Source organism: Vigna unguiculata, chromosome 11 (assembly GCF_004118075.2).
Source record: "Vigna unguiculata cultivar IT97K-499-35 chromosome 11, ASM411807v1, whole genome shotgun sequence".
NCBI classification, from domain to species: Eukaryota; Viridiplantae; Streptophyta; class Magnoliopsida; order Fabales; family Fabaceae; genus Vigna; species Vigna unguiculata.
In genome coordinates this window covers 10,685,111-10,692,804 of record NC_040289.1, presented here as the reverse complement: position 1 = coordinate 10,692,804, position 7,694 = coordinate 10,685,111, and the positions used below count along the sequence as shown (strand labels likewise).

At 34.4% G+C, this 7,694-nt stretch overlaps 1 non-coding gene across 1 annotated transcript; it reads right to left on the bottom strand.

The window, feature by feature from the left end:
- Positions 1 to 5,966: 5,966 nt before the first annotated feature.
- Positions 5,967 to 6,073, bottom strand: LOC114170905. The gene has a single exon (XR_003601259.1). It is a non-coding gene; the product is annotated as a small nucleolar RNA R71 (small nucleolar RNA).
- Between the last annotated feature and the right edge of the window lie 1,621 nt (positions 6,074 to 7,694).

Genomic DNA, 7,694 nt, shown 5'->3' with positions numbered 1-7,694 from the left:
CTATTATTGGACCTTGTAATTGTTTCTTAATTTTTTATTGGGTTTATATTAAGCCTTATATTTTTTTTCTATAATTCTTTCAATCAGAGACATTTTAGAAAGTAGTTTATAAGAGGTTTGTAGATAGGACCTATTAGTGATTGGGCCCATGAGATAGTGTACATAGTATATAAGTCTTCTTTTATTCAAAATTAATCATTTCAAAATTTGCATCATTTTCATGAGTGATACTTTTCTCTAAGTTCATCATGAGAACTCTTATTTATTTCATCAATTTCTAATTCAAAGTGGCAAATATTCCTTGACTCATAATATTTCTCTTGATTGTGGTGTCAATTAAGGTAGATTGGAGTTTCTTCATCTCTAATTCCTTTCTGTTTTATCAATCTTTTAGTGGAAATTATTGGAAACAATCTTGCACAAGATTAGTGACTCATCATTTGGTATCATAGCTTATATTTGACATTTCTAAAAAATTATTTTAACAATGCAAATTTTATGCTAGTGCGACTAACAAATATTGTTAGTCTATTTCAACTTCTCAAATGTTGCTTTTGTTGTATGCTTTTAATCATGAGGATCAATTGCACATGCACTCCAAAATTAACATATTGAAGTACACAATGTTGAATTTGGAGTTGAATTTCATGCACAAACCGATAATTTGGTGAATTGAAAATGGTAAAAGAATTTTACTAAGAACAAGAGTCTGTGAATTCTCATTTCTAATTTCAATACAATATGTTTCTTTTGAATAGAAAAAGAAAAGAAATGTAATAAACTAGAATAGGCAATGTGGTTGATTTCTATAACCATATAACAAGTTCCTCATGTGGTGGTAGTGATACATGTTAAAGAATTATGATTTGATGAATCATGAAAAACCCCATCGTAAGCTGGATATGGGAAATGTCAAGCAACCCCAACTTAGCCAAGAGCACATAAAAAGGATTTGGTGAGAAGGGCTTAGTAAAGAAATCTAGTATCTGGTTTGTATGAAGAAATTGTAAGAGTCACATAAATCAAATTTGTGACTTCTCTCACACTAAATGAAATTTGTGTCATGGTGCTTGGTACATTCATGGAAGACTATATTTGTTGCGATATGAAAAGCACTTTATTTTTCACAACATAGTATTGGTGGTCTGGAACATTCCATTTGCAAATCTTGGAATAGATAATAATGCATTGTCATTCATAAGTAGCAAAAGATAAAACATGGTATTTTGCCTTTAATGAAAACTTAGGTATTGTACTTCACTTTTTGGTCCACTGGGAAATAAAAGATGAACCAAGGAATAAGCACCAGCTTGAGATGGATCTTCAAATGTCTATACAACCTTCCCAATCTACATCATAATAACAAAAAATTTGCAATGATGATGACCTTGGAAAAATTAACCTCTTCTTGGAGAAGTCATTAAATATCTAATGACTCTTTGGGCACCATAAGATAATAACAAGGTTGTAAATCTTCATACCAACGTCCACCTGCATGCTTAAACTCGTGTAAGCTTTTGGTGAGCTTGCACACTTGATTAGAATGATACTTATATACACCTTGAGGAACTGATAATTAACATTATCATGTTTTTATTTTTGGATTTTATTTGATATTTTAGTTTTGTTTTTCAATAAAAGTGAAAAAGATAAATGTGTGGATTATATTGTGCAAATAAGTGAAAATCTCAAATATTTAGGAAGATTATCAACATAATAAGTGGAATATTGAATAGTCAAATATTATCAATAGTATCAAATATCCACAAAGTTAGTTACTCAAATTACAAGTTAGAATATTTGAAGAATATCTCAAAGACATTGAGTTTCAAAAGATTAAACTATATATATATATATATATATATATATCAAAGATATTAAAAGATCAAGTACAAAGTTGCAAGCCCAGCCCACTTTGAAAAATCTATAAATAAGCGGCTTGACAAAGGTGAAAAACAACCCTCCTGGGAAATAAACACCCCTTTCAGGGAAAAGCCCTTTTGAGGAAGAGAGGGAAAATCCCATTGATATCTTTACACTTGAAGGTAGAAGGGCATTCTTAGTCTTCAATATGCTTAGGAGTAGCTAACTCCCTCATTCAATGGGGTTGGATGTGATGTATTCTTAATTCTCTATGAATTTCATAAATCAATGTAATTCTTGCTTTAACTGCATAAAATTATTGATTGCATGTTTTTGGGTTTCTAATCATTGGACATGATATTACAACCTAGACTAGAATAAACTACTAATTGATTGTGGATTTAGACATACAGTACATCATTGGTCATTCACAACATTAGAATTTTGATCATTAATGCGAACTCTTAATAAGGAAAGGTCTAAGACATCAGGGTTCTTATTAAAGTTTAGACTTGTCACAAAGACATTAGGGTTTGTTACCTAAGGTATGAATGCTAGAGTAGAAATTAGAGGAATATTGTTTGGTGTTTTTTCTTTCAATGGAATCGTGAAACCCAATCCCTGTGAAGCTTTTATCTCATATTTTTATATTATACATGTATTTTTCCTTTAACCCACAAACGCTTAGTTATTATCATCATTTATCAGTAACTAACCAATTAATTTAGACCACATTAGTCCTTGTGGGATACGATATATGGACTTGTCCATTGTATTACTTGTGCAATTTGGTACACTTGCCAATTTCGTAATAGGAGTTACTCACATCTAATTGGTGTAAAAATAATCCTTTTAAAGAAGAAATAAAAATAAGAGTTTTCACAATTGTAATCTTAGCAATAGGGAAAAATGTTTCTAGATAATTAAGCTTGTCAACTTGCATATATCATTTTGTCACTAAGTGCTCTTTATAATGCTCAACAATGCCATTATCACGTCTCTTTATTTTGAATACTCATTTATTTCTAGTGGGAATTGTTGAAATAGGAAACTCGATCAAGACCCATGATTTTTTTAGCATCAATAGCCAATATTTCAGCATTCATAGTATTAATCCAATAAGGGAATTCAAAAGCCTCTTTAAAGATTTTGGGTTGATAATAAGGAAAAAGTAAAATAATGACTTGAAGGAGATATATGAAAAGGATAGGTGAATTTAAGAAAGAAAAAAGTATACTTGAAGAAGATTGATTTTTTTCACAAGTGGAAAGTTTCACAAATTTAATTAGCCAAGTATGATAGTGGACACCTGATCCTAGATGACTTTTTGAGTTCACACTCTCTTTGGGTAGTATAGTTATTTGGTAAAAAATGGTAGTTGGATTTAAGGGTGAATAAATAGAAGGCTGATGAGGTAGTTCATGGGGTGATGGTGCATTTCACTAACAAGTAAAGGAGTAGGATTATATGTGTGTGGTGAATAAAGATGACAAATAAACTAATTTTGTGGATATTGTCTGAACTTGTCTTGTGGGTATTGTCTGAACCTGTCTTGTGGGTATTGTTCCAACTCATCCCTACTTTAACGAATGAGTTCTACATTGATTGGGTATGAGAACGGGGATAGGTACATACATACTCTCCCCATCCATGTTCCCATACTCGTGTCAATACACATATCGTCCTCATCATGTCCCTATTTAAAGTACTAAAGTATCCATAATTTATTAGGTAACCTAATAGACACACATACATAATATATATATATATATATATATATATTATTTTCTTCCCCCTCTTTTCTGATTGTTCGACTTGTTCTAGGTTTACAAAATTCACACATATCTCCAAGGTATTTTCCTCTCACAACATTGATTACACGTCTTTCTTTTTGTGTGATTATATTCAAATGGTGCATTATCAATTTTAGTGAATAAAATAGACTTTAGGTCTAACATTTTATTATTTTTAATGTTTTGATTTATTGTTTACCATTTTTCCCATAAAAAAGTTTGACTTTCAATTTCAAGTTTTCAATTGCATAAGTGATAAGTGCCAAAAATGAGTAATTTTCATATGAAATGAGGGCACTTATGTTCTTAATTTGTATTTATATCATGATTAATTCTCCCTAAATCTAGAACAGAATGAGCTTCCAAGTTTTTGTTAAAAAGAAGTCACTTGATCCCTGTTTTGGTAAATTTCAGGTACAATAGAGTAGAGAAAGGAAAGAACTTAGGAGGAGCAAAGGAGAAAGCAAGAAAGGAAGAAAATAGGGAAGAAATGTTGTCAAGGTCGCTCAATTTTAAGCATGCTCGCTTAAGCTAAAACCACTGCTGCCATTTTCGCTTAAGCGACACAGGAGCTCGCTTAAGCGAGCTTTCGTGCAGTGGAGACCCTCCCTTGCCGCCATACTCGCCCAAGCGAGTTCAGATGCTGCCAATCTCACCTAAGCGAGATCCTTTCTTCAGCTTGAAGTACTCTTGCTCGCCTAAGCGAGATGTTGGCTTCAGCACATCTCGCCCAAGCGAGAGGCTTTCTTTGGGATGAAGAATGTTGTCTCGCTCAAGCGAGACTTAGGTAGCTTGAGCGAGACTTCGTGGGTATATATTCTCACTGCATCAGAAAGTGAAAGGAGCTGGAGAATTTGGGAGAAAAACTGCAGACTTGCTGGAGCTGTCACCACGAGCTACAGAGTTCACATTTTCTTCTTCTTCTTCTTTAGCTCTTAGGATTTTGATAGCTACCATGAGTGGCTAATCTCTTTCCTTGGGATTGAATGTAGTCTACTCAAACTTGGATGTAATATGGTGATATTTATATATAGCATTTCTATTTTACTCAATATTGGTATTATTGTTCTGCTCTTAATGCTTACTTCTATCTGATCAATAGATGTTTTGATTTTGATTTTTAGATCTGACTGGAAAGTATTTCTGAAAATCTGATTTGAACAATGATACTTGATATACTGTGATGCTAGGAATAGATCTCAATATATCAATTGCTTTTAACACTTGATCCTAATGCTGGATAGTTTGTTGAATATGTGAGGAATCAATATTCAGGGAACTAATCTTATGAATTTTATACGCGAGGGATTGGTATAAATGATTTTTGAGTGTGCATCAATATTAGTATTTTTAGATGTTATATATTATATTCATCCAGATTACAGACAAGGGAGATAAATGAAATTCAATTCCAGTTTCTTTTATTGTATTTTTCTAAACTTTTCCGCTTTTACTGTATTAATTTTATGCAATAGTTAATGTCAAATCAAATTAAAATATTTGTACATATGCTAATCGAGATAATTATTAATTTTCACTGACTTCGTTCCTCGTGGGTTCGACACTCTTACTAAAAAATCATTATACTACAGTTGACTTTTGGTATGCTTGCCAAGAGATCAACAAGTATTTTTGGCGTCGTTGCAGGGGAACGGTGTTCTTTTGAAATTTTTAGTTATCTCATCCAGCTTTGTGTATATTTTTTCTTTATTAGATAGCTTAGTAAATTTTCCTTTTGTACTAATCCTTGCTTGAGCTGTTTGATTTATGCTCTTAAGAGGTCAGGTTCCTAAAGATCGATTAGCATTTGACCCGGAGATAGAAAAGACAGTTAGAAGGAAAAGAGGCAAAAGCAAAAAGAAGCAAGGAAAGACAAGGGAAAAATCTTCCAATACTTCCATCACATCTCAATCAGAAAACATGGAGAATCAAAGACCAGCTCCAGCCAGAAAGACACTTGGAGACTATGCTATGCAACAAGGGCCGAGATATTTTTCTAACATAGCAATACCATCCACCACCAAAACTTTGGAGATGAAGCCAGCTTTCCTCAGCTTGATCAGTTCTCATCAATTCACTGGAATGGATAATGAAGATCCATACACTCATCTCTCTACATTCTATGAATTGATAGGAACCATGGGCTTTCAAGAAGGAGATCTTGAGCATGTATACATGCGTTTGTTTCCTTTTTCTTTGGCAGGTAAAGCAAAGGAATGGCTTAAGTCACATCCAAATCAGAGTTTGAACAGTTGGAAGGATGTTGAGGAGAAATTCTTGAACAGATTCTTTCCACCATCTCGCTACATCAAAGCCAAAGCTGATATTTCAACGTTTAGGCAAGGACCAGATGAGCCATTCTGTGAAGCGTGGGAGCGGTTCAATTCCTTATTGAGGAAATGCCCAAATCACGGATTTGAGGATATTGCTCATCTGAACATATTCTGTAATGGTCTGAGGCCTGACACCAAGATGATATTAGATGCAGCAGCAGGTGGAACAATGATGAGTGTAGATGCGGAGCAAGCAACAAGAATCATTGAGGCATTAACATCCACAGATCATCAAGCTCAGCATAATAGGCAAACTGTTCAAAGGAAGGGAGTGCTTGATCTTAGTACTAAAGATGCGATCTTAGCTTAGAATAAAATTCTGACTCAACAGATTGAAGCATTGACGAAGCAAATGTCTAAATTTCCAGAGCAGTTGCAAGTTGTGCAAACTTCTCCCAGTCACCAACCCATGAGATGTGACTTTTGTGGAGGAGATCATCCAAATGGTCATTGTTCTTATCAGAGTAGCTCACAAGGAGAAGTTCAATATGTGAGAAACCAAGGAAGACCAGGAAATTTCTCCAACAATAACAACTTTTCACAGGGGTGGAGAAACAATCCAAATCAGAATTTTGGATGGAAGCAAGATGCTGGTCTTTCAAACAGACAACCTCCTTACCAACAGTAGTAACAACAGTATCCTTCTGTGCATGACAGAACAACTAAACTGGAGGATACTTTAGAAAAGTTTATGCAAGCTTCTTTGACCAATCAGAAAAATATAGAAGCTTCAATCAGGAATCGTGAAACACAAGTTGGTCAGTTGGCAAAACAATTATCAGATCAGCAAGCAGGTCAATTTTCAGCCAACACTCAGACTAATCCGAAGGAGCACTGTAATTCAATTACTACCAGAAGTGGTAAGATTGTGGGAAGAGGGATTGGAGATAACCTGGTTGTAGAGGAGGAGGTGTTGGAGGAACCAGAGAGAGAGAAAGAAAAAATGAGTGTGAGAGAGAGGAAGAAAAAAATAAAAGAGAGTTTGTAAATAGAAGAGAAGAAAAAGAAGAAAAAATAAAAATAAGGAGAAAAAGAGGGAGAAGGGTGAGAAACAGGTACCCCAGTTGAAAAACCTTCCATACCCTCAAAACCCTTCCAAAAAGGACAAAGAGAGGCAGTTTGCAAGGTTCATGGATATTTTCAAGCGACTGCAGATTAATATTCCTTTTTTGGATGCTATGGAGCAGATGCCAACTTATGCAAAATTTATGAAAGAGCTTCTAACAAAGAAAAGAAAATTTTCTGAAGAGATAGTGGAGCTGGAAGCAGGGTGCAGTGCTATAATCCAGAAATCATTACCTCAGAAATCCAAAGACCTTGGGAGCTTCACAATTCCAGTCACAATTGGAACATTGCTAGTAGATAAAGCATTGCTTGACTTGGGTGCAAGTATAAATTTGATGCCTCTATCTATGCTACGAAGAATAGGAGATCTAGAAGTAAAGCCTACAAGGATGACATTGCAATTAGCTGACAGATCTTTGAAGTATCCATATGGAGTGGTAGAGGATGTTTTAGTTAAAGTTGACAAATTCATATTCCCAGTCGATTTTGTTGTGATGGATATTGAGGAAGACATTGAAGTCCCTCTGATACTGGGAAGACCTTTCATGAAAACATCCAAGGTCATTATTGATGTTGATGATGGCAAACTGAAGGTCAGAGTGTAGGATGATGAAGTCAACTTTACTGTATTCGAGGCAAT